Here is a 19,742-nt window from a genome sequence, read left to right on the forward strand (position 1 = left end):
TTTGCATTTCCCTGATGACAAGTGATGTTGAACTTTTTTTCATATGCCTGTTGGCCATTTGCATTTCCTCTTTGGAGAAGTTTCTTTTTAGCTCTTCTGCCCATTATAGCTTGGTGCCTGTATTCTTTTTGGAATGACAAATTCTCCAAGCTCTCCTTGAATTTTCCCTACCCTCCCCCTTTCCTAAGGGCCCCAGCTCATTTCATTAAAGAATGGTAACTAGACACATGGTTTGGGGAGGGGTGTCCTCATGGCTACGGGTGTTCATTGCTTCCCAGGCCCTGATGCAACCAGAGCCAGGAAATTCCTGTGTGTCTGTGATCCTGGGGCTGCCATGTCTCTATGCATGTGTCTATTTGTGAACATAGGGAACTACGAGTCTTGCCAGTGTGTCGGCTCTGATCCAGCGCCCCAGGACCTGGTAGCCTTCCTGCCTGCTTATTTGTAACTTCTGTCTCACAGGGAGCACCCTGACTCCTGTTGTCCATATTCCAAAATTTATCTTCATGTGTCCTCCAGTGTGTATGTGTGTGTGAGGAGGGGGACGCGGGGATTCAGAATGGCTAACCTATAACACTGAGAATCCAGTGTGTCAGCAAGGGTTGATGTGTAGCTTCTTTTGGTCTTTAGTCCTGACAGGATCAAGTTATAACACTTTCCCAAAGTTACTTAGATCAGCTTCTTTTCTCCCTCACCCACGTCCCCGAGGCTGCCCCGTACACGTGTGAGACAGGCAGACCCGTTCTCCAGTCTGTGGTTCCACCCTGAGGTCCCCAACAACCGCATTAACTTCTTTTGTGTACAAGTTTGTCACATTGTGCACAGTTCTCAGGCTTTTAGTAGATGTGTGAGGGACCCTGCATGACAGCCCCATCCTAAGATTCCCTCCTGGGACTCTCCTCCCAGTCCTGGGGCTTGCTGTGCTATGGTGAGTCCTGCACGTGTGACTGAAGACTGTGGTGAGAAGAGGGTGGTGGTAGCAGGAAAGGCTCTGTCTCTGAGCCTGCCCGCATGCACACCCCAAACCTCTACTTTAGAAAATTCCAGAACAGAGCAGAGCACCCAGGATATACCCATTTGCTCTCAGAGTGGTGATGAAACCACACGTCAGCCTCTGGACAGCTCTGTGAGCGAGAGCGGAAAAGGGACCGCGGTGTCCAGGTTCCTGTGAAAACAGCTGCATCCCCACATCCACGCGTTGGTTGATGGGCACTGCTGGGCTGGCTGGATGGGGGTGGGATGCCCGGAAGCATAACTGGAGGTCCAGAGGTAGCTAGACTTTGAGGCAGTGGAAGCTTATCATGACGACGGCACCCTAGTCTTTCTTTAAACAGCCAAGACGTGTCAAAACCGCCCTCTGCACCTTTGCTCTTTGTCTGTGACAACACAGCCTTCGAGCATTTTAACAAACGTCTGTTCTCAAAATTTGGTAACATGGTAGGTGTCGGTGAGCAGGGAGGGTATTTAATCTATCATCTACACAGCCCTTGTCAGGGTGAAGGGGCACTATTAATTAATGAGGCTGAGGCAGAAGGTATCAAGGTATCTGGCTCCAGGGGAGCCAGAACATAGGATCATCTTGGCTTTGAACCATCTGTTCTGAGATATGGCTGGAGTCTAAACTTGCTGTCAAATTTGATATCGCTGTCGCTTATGTTTCCCGTATAATACTCAGCAGAGCACACATCTTTGATAGAGAGCAACAGATAAGCAGTGATGAGAGGTGAATACTGAAATTTTGGTTGACTCACTCAGTAACCAAGTCACTTCTGAACCTCAGTTTTGACATTAAGTCTAGTTTACACACAGCAGAATTGAAAAGCATTAGTCCTGAAGTGTACGTGAATGCTCTTGCGATGTCCTCCTGACTCGGTGGCTTTCACTGCAACCATTCCTGACAAGTGAAACAGGAACACGCTTTTCTTTATGAAAAGCAACTGAAATTTGACCTATAACTTAGTATTATTGCTGCTGTTATTTTGGTCACTTGCAGATGTGTTCTATTGAACATGACTAATGTTGACAGTCTTGTATTATGAAGAAAAATGGTTGGTTCTCTTTATAAAGATTTATTTGGTCACAGAGAGGATTAATTAAAGAAGATTAGCTTTCATTTCCTCTATTTTTCTGCTACTGGCTGAAGACCAATGTAATTGCCTTCAACAGAAACAACAGAATAGGGCCTCCCCTGGTGTCGCAGCAGTTGAGCACTGGGCTGCGAAGCTGCCCGCAGCCTCTGCAGTGCCGGTTCGATCCCCGGCCGCCAGCAGGCGAGGGTCCCACATGGCGCGCAGACCTCTCCTGCCCTGCCCACTGCTCCCCTCAGCAGTGTATTTCATCAGTCTGCCTATTCTGCTCCCCGCTCTGGCTCTGGTGAATTCTCTCACCCTCCAGTGCTTCTGACTGTACCCAGTGCTTGTATAAATAAATCTTAAAACAAACAAACAAACAAACAAAAAAACCCAAACACTCCTTTAAAAAGAAAAAAGAAAGAAACAACAGAATAAATATTAGTGACAAATTGAACCTAAAGGGTTGGTTTAGAAAAGGTCTTGCAAAAAATGGTTACTCTTCTCACAATGTTTGGTTTGGGCTTCAGGTGCTGATTGGCTGTTAGGCGTGGAGTGTGTGGCTATAAAGGAGAAGCCAGTTTCACTGGGCTAGCAGAGATGGGAAGGCCTGTAGGAATGTTTTGGTGCCGCTGTCTTGTTACGGGAACTCCTGAGCTGGCTATCTCCCTTTGGTGTCACCTGATGCAGAATGGATTATGGAAATCCTGAACTACTCCACAAATGCCACTAAAGTGAGGAATTCATAGAAATTGCTGCAAATCAGCCTGTTTGATCATCCAGATTCCAGGTTTTCCTCCTGCTTCTCTTTGCCCTTTTTCTTATGCTGCATCACTTGCCAGGCATTTCTTACTGACAACACTTTAGTTGGGAAAGATGAAATTGGTGACTCTTGTTGCTCTTTTTTTTATTTTTAGTCCACTTGATATCCAATATGTGCTAAAAAAATACTTGTTTTGAAAATAGTCCTTTCTTCCCATATGTCTGAAAGGCTGTTTCCTAGTCCTGCTCCCCAAAGCTCTAGGCACTAAGCTTTCCATCTAAAATGCACCTTATCTTGTCAGGCTTGGTGTCCAGGAATGGTGTGCTCAAGAGTTTGGTTAATCCATGATTGCGCATAGCTGAATTCTTTCTTAGGAGGCCATATTTAAAGATTTTATAAGGGTGCTCTGTCTTCTGTTTTTCAGTTACAGAAAGCAACCAACCGATCAATAATTACTGCGGTAATTTTGGAAAGCTTTAAAACTTTGCCACACAGTTTCATAAAATTCATACAAAGGCTCTCACTGGACTGAATCTTCCTTTATTGGCTGATATTCTATTTCTTTTTTTCCTCTAACCTCGAGAAGCCACTTTCTTGGGAGATGCCCCTTCACAATGAAGAAGGCAGCATGGGGTTAGGTTAGCGTGGCGCTAAGGGGGGCACCGTGGGTCCTGGCTGCCTGGGTGTGTAAAGGTAACAGTCTGATCGTCTTCTCAGGGACTTATAAACATTAACTAAGTAAATTCAGGTAAAGGCCTTGGCATTAGGGCTGGTATGAAACAAGTAATCCCACCTGCTGAGGGTCTACTGTGCCTGAGGCCTGGTGAGGGCCCCGGAGGGGCAGAGCTGTGAAGAACCTTCGGACCTGAGTGTAGGAGGCAGAACAGCAGGCGCGGGCCAGTGGCCTGGGCTGATGCGGGTCGCAGCCTCAGTCCGTGGGGTTCTGCGCCATTTTCCCGGGGGCTGTTCCAGGTAATGGTGGCCAAGTTGCCCAGCTCGATGGAGGAGAGCAGGCGGCCTCAGCTGATGGCCTTTGGAGGGAGGGCTGTGGCCTCAGCGCAGGTGGCTCTGTGAGGCCCTTCCTGGAGGTTGGGCGGCTCGCCCAGGTGTTCTACTGACTTGGAAAGCCTGAGACTTAGTGGTTTTTGGTTTAAACAAGTTAGAGAAGTTTTATAATTTTGCATCAGAACCCTAACCAATAGAGTGGGTATTATCTTTTTTCCCCACATGACTTTTGAAGAAATCAGACTCTTGACAACTGTTCACACCTGACATCACATCTACATTCCTTCAATTCTCAGTCCTTTTCTGGGTCATGTTGTAAAAGGCATATTTTACAATATGCATTACATTAAAAAATTTTTTTCTCCCCCACCAAACCACCCATGTCCATACCCAGCTGCCTTCCTCCCCCATTCCTGCCACCCTGTTCCTGCTCACTAATAACCATTATCTTCTGTATGCTGAATTCAAGTTTTATTCCCGCTATTGGTATTTATATTGCACAGATGAATGAAAACATCCAGCATCTTTCTTTCTTTTTTCCTTTTTTTTTTTTTTGACTTCTTTCAACAGAATCACCTCAAGGTCCATCCATTTTGTCCCAAATGCCACAGATCTTTCTTCACAGTGTAATACTCCAAAGTGTGCTCCACAGTTCTCTATCCACTCATCTACTGAAGGCCGCTTGGGTTGGTTCCATGACTTGGCAATTGTGAACAGTGCTGCTATGTACATAGGCGTAGAAAAATCTTTTCGTATTAGTTTCCATGTTATTTGTATAAATACCTAATAGTGGTATCACTGGGTCAAACAGAATTTGCATTTTTGCTTCCTTAAGAAATCGCCATGTAGTTTTTGACAGGGGCTATACTAGCTTGTGTCCCTACCTGCAGTGGATCAGAGTTCCTTTTCCCAGGCAACCTTGCTGGCGTTTGTTGATTCCATTCTTTTTTATAGGGGCCAGTCTGACAGGGAAGAGGTGGTATCTCAGTGTGGTTTTAATTTACATTTCCCTTATAATTGACGTTGAATATTTTTTCGCATGTCTGTAGGCCATATGCATGTCTTCTTTACAAAAGTATCTATTTCAGTCCTTGCCTCTTCGTTAATTGGGTCATTTGTTTATTGTTGGATTGTGTAAGAACTTTGAAAATTTTTGAGATTAACCCTTGACAGATGGGTGATATGCAATTTTTTCTTTTTCATTCTGTAGTTTGCCTTTTTGCTTTCTTGAGTGTTTCTTTTGATGTACAAAAGATTTTTAGTTTGATGCCGTCCCACTTGTTTATTTTTGTTGGTTTTAATTTGCACCCCCTCCCCCCACACACACACAACCCCGTGCTGCTGGGGCTGTGTTCACAAATACATCTTTGTGGTAGATGTCCTACGGTGTGTCTCCATATGTTCTTTCAAGTACTTCATGGTTTCAGTTCTTACATCCAAATCTTGAACCCATTTTGAATTTGTGTGTATGGAGTTAAATATGGATGTCACTTCATTTTTTTTGCATATGGCTATCCGTGCTGCCCAGCTCCGTTTATAAAAGAGGCTCTTTATTCCATTGTATGCCAGTAGCTCATTTGTCAAAATTTAGTTTGATGCCTTTATGGTCAGAAAAGATAGTTGGTATGATTTCGATCTTCATGTACTTGTTGATGTTTTTCTTGTGATCCAGTGTGTGCTCCATCCTGGAGAATGTATGTGTGCACTTGAAAAAAATTTGTATTCGAGTTTCGGGGAGGGGTGCAGTGTTGTATAGCTGTCTGTTAGGCCCTAGTGGTCTACATCTTTATTTACGGCTGTTGTGTCCTTGTGTATCTTCTGTCTCATTGATCTGTCCGCTGGTGAGAGTGGGGTCTTGATGTCTCCCATCACATGTGTATTCTCTCCAGTGTTTGTTTTCAAAGGTGATAGTCATTGTCCAGTGTGTTTTGGTGCTGCCGCATTTTGTGAGTATATATCTTCTGGTGTATTGTCCCCTTGATCACTATACAGAATCCATCTGTGTCTCTTACCACCTGTGTCTCTTTTTAGCTGGAAGTCTATTTTATCAGCTATAAGCATGGTGACCCCCGTCTACTTTGGGAGGCCATTTGCCAACCCTTGACTTTCAATTTATGTTTATCTCTGGAACTTGGGTGTGTTTTCTGGAGGCAGCAGAAGGTTGGACTGTTTTCTTATCTAACCTACTACCCTGGTCCTTTTTGTTGGTGAATTTAACCCATTCATGTTCGGGGTGAGAACTGATGGGCGGCAGTCTATTACTGTCATTTTGTTGATTGCTTTGTGATTGTATTTAATTCCTTATTCAGTTTTTCATAATCATTCATCTGTTGAGTATATCCTATGGCTGCTACTGTAGCTTGGAGTGGGGGGTTTAGTTGTAGTGAATTTCCAAAGATAGTTTGCCTGAGAAGGTCCTTACTTTTCTTCATGTAGGAAGAAGTGCTTTGCAGGATAATGTATTCCTGACAGGCATTTTAGTCTTGGAGTTTTTTGTGTATGTTACTCTATTCTCTTCTTGCCTGTAGTGTTTCTTCCCAGCCTAATGGATGTTCCTTAATAGGTTCCTTTATAGGATATGTTTCACCCCCTCATCATCTTCATTAGTTTTTCTTTGTCATAGACTCTGGAAGCTTTGCTACTATGTGTCTTGCTGTGCAGTTCCTTTTATTAAGATAGTTTGGCATCCTTTTAGCTTCCTATATGTCTATTTTCATTTCTTTCAAGTTTGGGAAGTGTTCTTCAATTATTTCCTTGAACAGATTTTCAGTTCCCATCTCTTCCTCTTCTCCTTCAAGATTCCTGTGACTCTTAGGTTTCCTTTTGTCGTGATGTTAGATACTTCTCAGCATTTCTTCATTTTCTTCCCTTTGGCTCTTTCTCTTTCTTGGTTCTTTTTGTATCTGTGTCTTTGATATTCTGATTTGTTTTTCCATATTGTTTATTCTATTTTCATGGCTTTTTCCAGATTATTTTTTAGCGCCTCCGTAGATCTTTTTACACCTTCAGTATCCAGCTTCTGTTTGTTACTTGTTTCTCATAGCATTATTTCCCTTTTCTGCATCTTTTCATATATCTCTGACCATATATATATAATCCCTCTTATTACTTCTTTTGCTATGTCCCATAAGTTCTGGGGGGTTGTGTCTTTATTGACCTTTGCTTCAAGGCATATCTCTGATACATTTCATTCATATGTATGTATAAGACCCATGTGATTGAATGCAAGCACTGGGTACAGTCAGAAGCGCGGGAGGATGAGAGAATTCACCAGAGCCAGAGCGGGGAGCAGAGCAGGCAGAAGGACCGAAGGACACTGCTGAGGGGAGCAGCGGGCAGCAGGAGAGGTCTGCGCGCCATGTGGGACCCTCTTCTGGTGGCCGGGGAGCAGCCAGGGATCGAACTGGCGCTGCAGAGGCTGCGGGCAGCTTCGCAACCCAGCGCTCAACCGCTGTGCCACCAGGGAGGCCCTGGTGATTTTATATTGATGAGTGTTAGGACTTCCCTTAATCAGATACAGTGTCCATCTCTATCTCGTCTTAACTTTTTTTAAACTGGAAATCCATCTTGTTTGATATTAGCTGGCTGTTCTGCCTTCTTTGAGCCCCACTTGCTTGTGGGATTGTTGCACAATCCTTTACTCTGTGTTTATCTTACTCTGTGTTTTTCTTTGGAGGTCAGGTTTGTTCCCTGGAGGCAGCAGAAAGCTGGGTTCTGTTTCTTGATCCAGTCAGTTAACGCTGCCCTTTAATTTGTGTGTTCAGTCCACAGAGTGTGATTATTGACTTAGGAAAATCTGTTGCTGCCATTTGTCCTTAGCTTGTGTGGTTCTTTCTAGCTCCTTGTTTAGTTGTTGTGTGTGTTCCTCTTTGGGTTAGATACAATTACAACACCTTTCAGTGTTTCTTGGAGGGATGGCCTGTTGTTTGCAAACTTCTTCACTTTGTTGCACTGTAAAGGCCTTTATGTCTCCCTCACATTTGAAAGAGAATCTTGCAGGATAGATTATTCTTTGTGGGCAGTTTTTATCGCTAAGTATTCAGAACACATCTTTCTATTCTCTCCTTGCGTGTAGTGTTTATTCAAACAAGTCCAGTGTTAACCTGATCAGGGTACTTTTATTAGATTATCTACTTCTTCCTCCCTGCCAGCTACAATACTTGTCTTGAACTCTTGAAGGTTTTACTACTAAATGTCTTGGTGTATGTCTCATTTTGTTTAGATACCCTGCAATAATTTTAGCCTCCTGGATTTGTATATTTATTCTCTACTCTAGGGTCAGGAAATTTTTCTTCATTGTTTCTTTTAACAATGTTTTCTGTTCCGTTCTCTCTCTCTTCCTCCTCTGGTACCCCCATTATTTTTATACTTCCTTTCCTCATGGAGTCTTTAAATACACTGATAAATTCTTCCATTTGACCTATTCTGCTTCATAATTTGTATTTTTCATCTCCTCTAATATTCTTTTAATATCCCAAATCTCTATATTTTTTTCTTAGTTAGAACTTTGATTTCAGTTTTCTGTGCATTTATCTTATTTCTCATGACATTCATTTGCTTTTCTTTATGGTCTTTGTACTCTTCCAATTCTTTAATTTTCTTCATCATAGCAATTGTGAATTCTGTATCTGATGGAAAAACTATCTCTTCCTGTTCTTTGTGGTTTGGTTCCAGAAATTTTTTCTCTTTGTGTAGTGTTTTGTCTCCTGAGGACTTATGTGGCCATTTGCTGTGTTTTTCCTTCCGCCCCACTGTTAGTTTTCTTGTTGCCCAGCTGTGGGTGTGGCTTTGGCTCTTCCTCCCAAGCTGACCTGCGTTCTTTCAGGGCCTGTTCCCCTGACTCTGGGCGGGGTGCTTATGGTTGCGACTGGGAATGCTGAAGCTTCCTCCTTCTCTGGGGCTGGGTGCTCCATGAAGTGGTGGAGCTGCCTACAGCGGCAGCAGTGGTGGTGGGCGGAGATGCTGTCCTTGCCTCCTCTGAGTTTGGTCTGTCGTGCTCACCTGTAACCCCTGGAGTGGCCAGGAGCTGGCTGCATGACCTGCTCTGGTTTCCTCTGAGCTGTCCCACCGTTACTTATATAATCTTTACGTTACCTTTTCTTATGGCAAGGGTAGAATATGGGCCACTGTGAATTTCCTCTGCCTTCTCTGAGGATGATCATCATAATAAGGCAAAAGATGACAGTAGGTTCAACCTCATTTGGAACCATGTAATCCCTGAAGGGAATTGGAAATGTCATCCTTAATGTTTAGGTATTTTTAGTAGCTTTCACCTTTCTCGGGATGGACTAACGTTAAGAGTCTGCTCGCCCTCCTTTCATACGCGGTGTGTGCACCCACTTTTGTACTTGACCGTCATCTCCATGGGCTCTGACAAGCGTGAAAGGAAACGGTCAGCCCCTGTTTGCAGAAGTTCCTGGAATTCCTGTGAGAAAACCAGAGGTCACATCCAGGGGAGGTTAAGACAGAGAGGAAGCTGCACCTCTCTGAGTTAGGAGGGGTGGTAGGTGTTCAGCCTGGAGACAGCCAGCATGGATAGCTGCTGTACTCAGGGCCGGGGTTGAAAGAACCTTCAAGCGGCTGCTTGATTTTAGTTGACTGTGAACTGGAGTTTCAAGTGTGAAAGATATAACTGGAGGACAAAGAAAGACACTGGCTATAATCCTTCTTGTATGCAGTTATAAAACCTGGAAACACAACTTTCGAAAATGCTTGAATTTTATATATTGTCTACTCTTCAACCATTTACGTGCATTGAAGTATTTGTCAGTCACCTGAGAACAAACTTCCAGGATGCAAAGGCAAGTGATTGAGTTACAGACCAGAATATTAAGAAAAGCTTCTGCATAATTGATAAAAAATAAATGTGGTGATTAAATACTCCACATTCTTACACTCACATAAGAGATGTTCGTACTCGTGGGTTAGCATCCATAACCGAAAGTAACGGAAGTTAGGATCGCTTGTTTTTCTGCATCTAAACATCTGTTTGTGATGATGTGTTTTCAGCCACGACAGCCATAAAAAGCAAGTCGGAATAGTCCCTGCCGGGAGAGGAGGTGCACGCCAGCCTCGTGCCCAAGATCTCATCATGGGGACGCAGCAGCATTTTCGGTGCTTGCAGTGTTCCCTGTCTGATTCTGCAGTTAGGTTTATCCCGTCCCTCCTCCAGCATCGCACACAGGCTCGTGATTTAGACTGCAGATGATAGACGCCGGAGTGAGCCCCCGGGGCGCAGGGGACACCGCACATGTCCTCCATGGCCTGGTCTGAGCGGGGTGTGGTAGTCGGCCGCTTGGGGGGTATCCACAACGGGTGTATGTTGTGTGTTGGACACACGGTGCTCAAGGATGTTGGTGGCCGTGTGGTGCGTCTGTGCAGGAGGCTGGGTTCCAAACTCCCAGGGGTCCCACCCTCTGCCTCCATGGGCGCTGTGTTACTGTGGCTCTCCAGCATCCGTGGCCAAGGGTCTCGTTCTCATCAGCAGAATGCAGTTAGGACCCAGGTGGACCCCAGCTTCCCCCTCGTTTCTGCTTCAGGAAGACATGCTCAGAGGGGAAGGGGGTTTTGAAGAGACTAAAGACCCAGTGGAAAGAGGTCAGTTGCTGACTCCGTGCTGGAGGCCAGCCCCAGCCTCTTGGAGCAGGGGCTCAGCGTTCAGACTCATGGGAAAAGTGTGCTGGCTAAGAGTGGGCATGTTTGGCTTCAGCACTTGACTGGCCACAGCTAAAACTAATGCAAATATGTGTCTGGTATTTACAAATCAAATTATCTAAAAACACACATTGTTTAGCATTTATATTTTGGTGACTGAGTGGACTGTGCATTTGAAAGGACTGTTGTCAATTTTGTCTTTAAATGGCACGTCTGAGTGTTGCTCCACTGGGAGAGCAGGCTTTATTGCTGGATGAAGTCCCCCACGAGGGTGAGCGCATGCAGCCTCTGCCTGGATGCTCCTGCTCTGGGTTCTCCTCTGGCCGGGTGCTGTTCCCCTGAGCTGTCGACAGTCTTAGGTTTCTATTCGTCTCATAGTCACCAAATTTTTAAGAGTTAGGAGAGGTGGACCTGGCAGTAGGATTGCTGTGAAGGGCACGGTCCCATGTAAACACAGGCCTGCACCGCTCAGACCTTGGCACAGCTGGGGCAGGCAGCAAGACTGCGGAGGGAGGTGCGAGTTCACAGCGTTGCTGACGTTGAAACTATTCATTTTTTGTTGAGCTGCTTAAGCTGTCAGCTTTAGAAAAGTCACTGAAGACCTGTTTTCTATGCTGTCACCTTGCTCTTCACCTTGTAGAGAAATCATTTGTCCCTCATGTTCTTAGAGCTCTTGTTTGGCAGACAACTACCTGTTTTTTTTTTTTTTTTTTTTTTTAAAGATTTATTCATGCATACAAGAAGAGGGGTACAGGTTAGGGATACGGAGGGTGAGAGGATTCACCAGAGACAGAGCGGGGGAACAGAACAGGCAGACTGACCGAAGTACACCGCTGAGGGGAGCAGCGGGGCGTCAGGAGAGGTCTGCCGCGCCATGTGGGTTGCTCCCTGGCCGGCCGGGGATCGAACTTGTGGTGCAGAGGCTGCGGATTGCTGCGTAGTGCAGACCTGGCGTGGACAGTGCGCGGGTGGGAAAAGCAACGGGCTGACAGGGCGGGTAGGATGCGCGTGACGGGAGAGGGCAGGAAGAGACGGGATCCTGAGTAGGGGCAGTGGCCTGGGGTGAGCGGAGGAAAGCCGGCGCCGGTTAGCTCCGACAGCGACCCCGAAGTCACCCTGTGGTTCTGACCTGGGCGTCCTGGGCCTCGAGAGGGAGAGTGTGGGGCTGAGGGGCTCGTGCTCTTCCTGGTCTCTCCGGCTTTGTGTGCGAGGGGGGAGAGCTTCATGCCAGCCACATCCGTCCGTTCTGGTTACTTTGGCAGGACGAGCGCGTCAGGGGTGAGTCTCTGGACACACAAGCATATTGTTAAGCTGGCAGCGCGGCCCGGGTCCTCCCCCGGAGCCCGGCATTTTGGCGTCGGCTTCTGCGGCTTCCGGCCTCCTGGGCCGCTTCCCCGACCGGACCGGGGCGCCCCGGGCCCGCGTGCCCTCAGGACTGCGCCTGAGGTGGCGCATCCCCGCGCCTCGCGAGCTCGGGTGCAGCTGTCCTCTCAGGTGCAGCTGTCCTCTCAGGCGCGGGGGCGGCTCCGCGGCGGAGGGGCGCTTCCCGGGCGGGCGCTGCGGCCACGGCCTGTGCTCCTGGGGCAGCGCGGAGGCGCGGGCGGCTTCTCCTCCCCTGCGGCGGGGGCGGCGCGGGCCGGGCGGGCTTGGGGCGCTGGTCCCCGAGGCCCGGCGCGTGGACGGCCTGTGTGCAGCCAGCGGCCGGGAAGCGGCGGGCACGTGGCCCCCAGGCCCCCGGGACGACCGGGGCGCCCTGCCCGAGACCGAGGACACGACACGGGACCCCCCCCCCCCCCCCCGCCCCAGCCGCTGGCCTCTCCCGGAGTCCGGCCGGCCTCGCCTCGGCAGCAGGTCGGGAGCGGCCGCTGGGCCCGGTCCTGCCCGAGGGCGGCGCGGAGGCCTCAGAGGGAGGCCCCTCAGGCCAGGTCTCGAGGGGCTCTGAGGGGGAGCTGGGCTCCGGCGGGCGGTGGCCCCGGCGCTTGGGACGGGCCCGGGTGCCTCTTCCCGGGTCTGCCAGGCCGCCGTGACGGAGCTGGGTTTCCTGTCTCGCGTCTCCATTCACGGGAGGGCGTCGCCGGGTCTTTCGGTGGTTTTGCTTAGCGGCCAGGGCTGCCCCAGAGAGCCCGTGGAAAGGGTTCTGCGCTGGTTGCTTTTCTGAAGGCGATGTGTGGGGTTTGTAGCTGTTTCCCCCTCGAGTCACCCGTAAAGGCCGTCACTGGGGTCATCTGTGCTGGAGTTTTCTTTGTGGGGCGATACTTAACTACTGAACTACAATATAAGACGACTCAGGTTTTCTATTTCTTTTTGAAGATGCTCTGGTAAAAACTAAAAGCTCTAATTTTATTTTTAAATTTAATATTTTTAATTGAAGTCATATTAGGAGACCCCCAGAATTTTTTAAAATGTGAGAATAAACAAGCAAACACAGCATTGGCCATCCCAGCAGTGAGGGTTGGAAACTCTAAACCCTGTGGAAAACTCCTTGGCTCACTCGTGAAGAAAATTAATTCTTTGAAAAAAACAAACAAGGGTGTAAAATAATGATACATCATTAATTAAAACTTTTTTCAAAGTATAGGTTTTCTCCTTTAAGGTATGATCACCATAGTTTTCCCACCAATGCGCCCAGGGTCCTCCCCACAGTCCTGGTGTTCCACCTCTCCCCTCCTGGATGCCTCAGATCTAAATGGCAGTTTTCAGTGGCTGGTTTTTAAGTTTGTCTTTCTCTGATCCTTTGGTGGAATCTCTCTGCTCCACATATGAGAGGCACCATCTGGTATTTATCTTTCTCCTTCTGACTCACTTCACTTAGAATAATCCCTTCTAGCTCCATTCATGCTGCTGCAAATGGCATAAGTTTATCTTTTTGATGGCTGAGTAGTATTCCATTGTGTATGTTAACCGCATCTCCTGATTCACTCATTCATTCTGCAGCATGTAGGTTGTCTCCATATCCGGGAAGGCAGGTTTCCTTTGGAAGTAGTGTTTTTGTGTAGATAGATACCGAGGACTGGATTATTGGGTCAGAAAGGTAATTAATTTAATTTTGAAAAAGAAAAAACGACAATGAAAGCCTGTAAGGCAAAGCACAGGGTAGAGGGGCATCCATGCCAGTGCGGTGATGCTCGAAGGGCATTTCCAGTCACTGACACCTCAGGGTTTCCAGTAGTGCCAGACACCTGCTTCCTGGTGAACATGTTCTGTAAGGCAGGGAGTGGGTTCTGGCGGAGTGTGGCTACTCTATAGCCCTGGGGGTTATTTGTCCGTGTGGTTGCATGGCCCCGGGGCTGTCTGTCTACTCAGAATTGTGAGTTAGTTGGTATGTTGCCTAAGGTGACTTCATTTGGTTTCTGTTGCTAAAGGATGGAAATCCTATTTCATTCTTGCTTCTGAGTCTGTGGTACCGCCAACCTATGGGCTGGGGATTTTTTTGAAGGAAGTTTTCATATCCAGTTTCAGGGTTATGCCCATTGTAAGTAAATTCAATTGCACTTGTCAAAGAGCCAACCCTTCCACTAATTTTTCAGTTCCTCAAGATAAGTGGCCAGACTTTTTGGTTTCTAGTGCATTTACACAGTTGTGTAGTCAACACCAAACTCTGATTTTAGAGTAGTCTCATGACCCAAGGAGATCTTGTATCCATTAGCAGTAACTCCCCACAGTGGGGCGTCTGGGCACCCCCCAGTCTGCTGTCTTACAAGCTGATCTGGGTGGCTCCTTTGGTGTTCCCAGCCCTGCAGACACGGTCTCTCGTGACTCGCGGCTGTCATTCAGTGGGGTGATTTTGAGGTTCATGCACGTCTGTAGCATGAATCAGTATTTTTTCTTTTCTAGATTGATGTTTGTTTTATTGAAATACCATGTATTGTTTATCCACTTGTCAACTAGTAGGCAGGTGGGCTGTGTCCGCCTTTGGGCTGCCGTGCGTGGCCTGTGCAAGCTTCGCAAGCGTGTTCTGTTTCTCGAGAGCAGACACTGGCAAGAGCGGAGTGGCTGGGTCTTACGGAGAGAGAAATCAAACAAGTCTTCTTACTGTATTAGGCACTTAATAATGTCATACCCATTTCTCTTATAACCAGTTAACAATTTTAAGTCTATTTTACCTGTTAGCCATTCCTCACTTCTTTTGGCTTTCTCTTTGCTTGTAGGATCCAAATTTGCATTATTTTGGGGGGTTAGACACAATTCGCTTACACATGCATGTTCACAGCAATTTCTTATGATTCTCTGTATTTCTGAAATGTCTGTTGTAACCTCTTCCATTTCTCCTATTTGTTATATTCTTCCTGCTTTTTGTGACTCTAGCTAAAGGTTACTCGTCTTTATTTTTTTCAAAGAAACAGTTTCTGGTTTCATGGATCCTTTGGAGGTCTTTTTCTGTTTCATTTATTTCTGCTCTAATTTTTATTTCCTTGTACTGGCTCTTGGTTTTGATTGTTCTTTTTCCTAGTACCTTAAAGGGAAATACAAGGTGGCCTGTTGAGGCCTCTCTTGCTTCTTGGCGCGGCCCTTCCTTGCGCTCGCTTCCCAGGCGTGCTGCTTCTGCTGCGCACCGTACCGGAGGGTCTCTCGGGCCCTGGCTTCATTTTCATTCATCTCTGGTGTTTTCGGATTTCTTCTTTCATTTCCGCATTGAATGCTCACTCAGTAGTGTGTTCAACCTTCACATACTATGCAGGTTTTTCTTGCTTCATTGTGTTTGCTACCATTGTGATGCAAGTTTGATCCTTATCACTTTATGGAGAATTGTTTTGTGACCCAGCATGTGGTGTGGTCTGTGCTGGAGAATGCTCTGTGTGCACTTGGGAAGAACGTGAGTTCAGTGTCCTGTGAATGTCTGTGCAGGCCATGTGCTCCAATCCTCATTTTTGGCTACTGTTTGCTTGTCGACTTTTGTCCGGTTGATCTCTCCAGTGGGGACGGTGGGGTGGTGCAGTCCCCTGCTGCTCTTGTGCTGGCACTGGGGTGTGACTGCAGGTTTGATATGAGTCGCCACCTACATTTTGATGGCCCTTCGTTTGTGCATATATATTGATGAGTGTTATGTCTTGCTGATGTGTTCATCCCTTCGTCATGATGTAGTGGCCCTCTTTCTCTTGTCACCTCTGTGGTTGGAAATCTGATGAGTGCGGCTGTCTTTGCCTTTTCTTGGAGGGCCCCGTTTGCTTACAGGATGATTTTCCAACCTTATGCTTTGAGTCTGTTTATCTTCGGAGCTCAAATGAGTCCCCTGAGGACAGCAGGAATGTGGGCTGTTTTCTGACCCACCAGCCACCCTGCATCTTGTGATTATGAAATGAGTCTGTGTACAGTCTGGGCGACAGTTGGCGTGTGTCGCTCCTGTTGTGTGCTGCTGTTGTCTGGTGATTCTCAGGGGGTCACTGACCTTGTTGTGCTGTGGTTGGGTTGTGAGTATGTGGAGGTGGGTCTGGCACATCCCCTGTGCTGCCACCTGCCCAGTCTCCTCTGAGTTGAGGTGTTTGTATCTGTGTTGATGGTTATGCTGGTCTGTGACCTTCTTTTCTGTCACGTTTCTGGCTTTGGTATCAGAGTGATGCTGGGCGCAGAATAAGCCAGGGTTTTTCCCTTCCACTAATTTCAGAGTTAGAGGGTCACTCTTATGATTTCTGTAAATATTTGTTAGAATTTACCAGTGAAGACAACAAATCTTAGACTTTTCTTGTTAGTGTCGGTTAAAAAAAAAAAAAACCGATTCCAACTTTTTTACTTCTTATATTTGAGCTTTTCTACCTTTTTTGCATGTTCTTAGAAATCTGTAATTTTAATTGTACTAAAATTAGATTATCTAATTAATTGGTGTCCAGTTATTTGTACTATTCTAAATCTCTTCTGTAAGGTCAGTGGCTATTCTAATTCTCTTCTGTAAGGACAGTAGTCTGCACTCTTCTGACCTTAGTTGTGCACTTTTTCTTTGACCGTCTAGCTAAACCGTGGTAAAACTTAGTGAATATTTAAAAAACTGCTGGGTGTGTTGATTATCTCTGCTCTAATATTTCTCTCCTCTCAGTAGCTTGAGGTGAGTTTTCTTGTCCTAGTTTCTCAATATAAAGTTAAATAATTTGAAATCTCTCATTTTTCATGTAGGCATTACAGCTCTACAGCTTCCTCCACGCAGTACTCTTTCATACATTTTTGAATGTTTTGTTTTTTCTATCTCAAGATTTTCTAATAGTTCTCTATTGTGTAGGTCTTTCTCCATTACTGAGTGTGGGCTTCGAAGTGTCCATTACTGGATGGCTGTTTATTTCTCTGCATCTCTGTCGGTTTTTATTTCATATATTTTGGGATCCTATAGTAAACTGCTTATGTTTATAATTGCTATGTTTTCTTGATGAGCTGAGCCTCTTCAATATACAAAGTCCTTTGTCTCTTGTAATAGTTCTTAATGTCTACTTTGGTTACTATTTGCACGAAATATATCTTTCCATAGTGTTGTTTCTTAATGTTTCAGGATTTTCTGTTTATTTTGGCTTCCAATAGTGTGAAGTGTCCGTGTGTGGATTTCCATGGTTTTATCACCTTGCAGTTCATTGATCTGTAATTTATTCCTAAGGAAATTCATGGTTTTTTAATCATTTCTTTAAATATATTTTCCAGACCCATTATTTAGTGAGCATGTTCCCTACTGGAGCTTACATATCAACTTAGGGGCTAAGTGTAAATGGGATGGAGTAAATTATTTGGCATTCTGGAACACGACACACGTTATGCTAAAATAAAGAGCAGGATAGAGAACTGGGAGGAAGAACTTGGGGTGGGAGTGAGAATGTGTGATTTTTAAGTAAGGTAACTAGGTTAGGAGTCGCTTGGAAAAGATGTGAGAAAACCAAGGCATTTGTCATGCACCTCTGTGAGAACGCTCCAGAGAAAGGAGCAGCTGGTACCCAGAGACTGAGGTTGTAGGAAGGCTGGACATGCTGTCCAGGGAGCAGGGGAGCAGAGCAGGAGAGCAGAGCAGGAAAGGCGAGAAGAGAGCCAGTGCAAGGGCGTTCTCCGCCTCCCAGCACCTGTTTGGGCCTTGGTCTTGGTCTGAGTGATGTGGGAGGCTGGAGAGGGCTCTCAGGCTGGGCATGAGATGGTGGGCACTGTCCTAGGAGTCATGTGGGTTGCTGCGTGCAGAACTGACTTTAGGGGGGGCTGGAGAGGCGGCTCCTGTAGTGATCCAGGCAGGTGGCTGGGCCAGCCATGTATGCGGCAGGGCAGAGGTGTAGCAGTAGGACATGGGTAGATTTGAGAGCTTGGGGGTTGTCTGAGCTGTGGCTGCATGGTGGGTGAGGCTCCCTGCTCTAGTCCGCCCCCCTCCCCCCGCCCCCCCCGCCCCCCCGGCACTTTCTCACTACTCGAGGGCTGGGCTTGTACATGTTTGGCTGGTGTAAGTGGGGCTGCGGGCACCAGGGTAGACGCCTCACAGCTGTGAGATGGACACGCAGGGGCCCTGGGACTCCCCTCAGGTGGCAGGAGGCCAGGAGACCGTCAGGGATGCTGCTGAGACCCCAAACACCTGCTCCCAGCCCCTCATCTGGTATCTGGTGAAGGTTAACATTTTTGTTGTCCAACCTAAAATGGGTGCATCTAACTTCATTCCTAAGAGCTGAGTTTAGTTTCACACCCCACAGCCACTCCATCTAGGAAAAGGCCGTTTCAACCCTTCACCTGCTGGGCGGCCCCTACTCAGAGCCCAGCCACAGCCAGGTCTCCAGGGGACTCAGCGCAGCCGGGGCTACGTGTCGAGGGCTGGATGCAGGCACAGACCTGCTTAGGAGGAAGGTCACTCGCTCTCTCATCAGCATGTTGAAGAAACTGGGTCACTTTCTTTTTCACTGGGAAGTTCAGGGAGGCTCTGGGCCAGGCTCGGGGGCTCAGGGACAAGGGTAGGCCCCGCCCCACCCAGGCGAGTCTCCCCCTGGATTCCACGCCACCCCTGCAAGGTGTGGAGACCTTGTCTATGCTTTGATAACCTTGCTCTCCAAAGGGGTGCTTAGGACTCAAGGTAACTGAGGAAAACTAGACAATGTGAGGAAAAGGCAGGCAGCATGATGGCGTTTTGAAGGGTGTCTGGCGAGTGTGCTGAGATGAGGCCCCTTCAGACCGTGTTTTGCTAGCAGCTGGGAAATAGGAGGGCTACCTTTATTTTCAGTATCATTTTTAATGTTTTCAAAGAGAAATCAAATCTCACATATTACCACACATGCGAAGGAGGTATGTCTGGTAAATCGACTCAGTGTAATTACAACTTGAAAAAACTTTATCCACGAGCTACGAAGGTGACAAGGTTGCCCGCCAACCCCCCCACCCCACTCCCCCACCACCCCCTCGGGACCCCCACTGCATGCATTGGCCACCCCGCCCACAGCCGCCCACAGCCGCCATGCTCACGCCGGCCCGGCTCGGCCCTCCTCCCCTCGCTCGCAAGTGTGTGGTGAGCGGCTGCACAGAGCACGTGCATCCTTGTCAGTGGCCAGCGCCGAGCGCGGCCCACCCCAAGGCCAGAGCGGCAGCGCTGGAAGCAGCAGCTGCTGTCAGGCGGACTCCCCAACGGGCAGGTTTGCTTTTTACCCCCGTACCGGTCATTTCAAAACACGTCTTCTAGGTGTAAAAAGACGAAAATTTTTATTTTTCTTAAGACAGGGATACTTAAAGCGAGGCCTTTTGATTCTTTTAACTTTCTCTGTCAAGAAGTACTATTTTCTGTGCTGATCTAAATCCTGAAGCCCTCTAGGGAGTCTTGCGCGCCTGGCCCCAGGAAGGCGCAGCGGGACGTAGTGTGAGCTCGCCTGCTGCGAGGCCTGCTGTGCCCCCGCCAGGCTGCCTGGTCACGCCTGGCTCTTCCCCTCAGGCCTGGCATCATGTCGTCTTCTGCGTCTTGTTCTTACTCCTTTGTCGGCGGGGCTAGGGGGAGGGTGCACCCAACGCACCTCACCTTCCCCAGGGGGGACATGTCTGGCAGGCGCTCCCGTCAGCCTTCCCCACTGGGAATCAGTCTTCAGCAGCTTTTTTGGCAAAAACTAAACAGTTTCTGAGACAAATGGGATTCTCCCCTTTTAAGTACAAGGCTTTTCTACTGTGTTATGCTGCGCCTATCACAGGGATGTAAATGTCTGAAACGACAGGACTGTAGGAATTTGGTCTCCTAAGGTCCTAAGTCTGTATTCGCGTGATGTTCTTGAACTATGGAATGGTCAGAAAGTAACTTCCCAGATGTGAAGTCGCTTTCTCCAACGATCAGAGAA

Source organism: Talpa europaea (assembly GCF_964194135.1).
Source record: "Talpa europaea genome assembly, chromosome: 13".
Classification (NCBI taxonomy): Eukaryota; Metazoa; Chordata; class Mammalia; order Eulipotyphla; family Talpidae; genus Talpa; species Talpa europaea.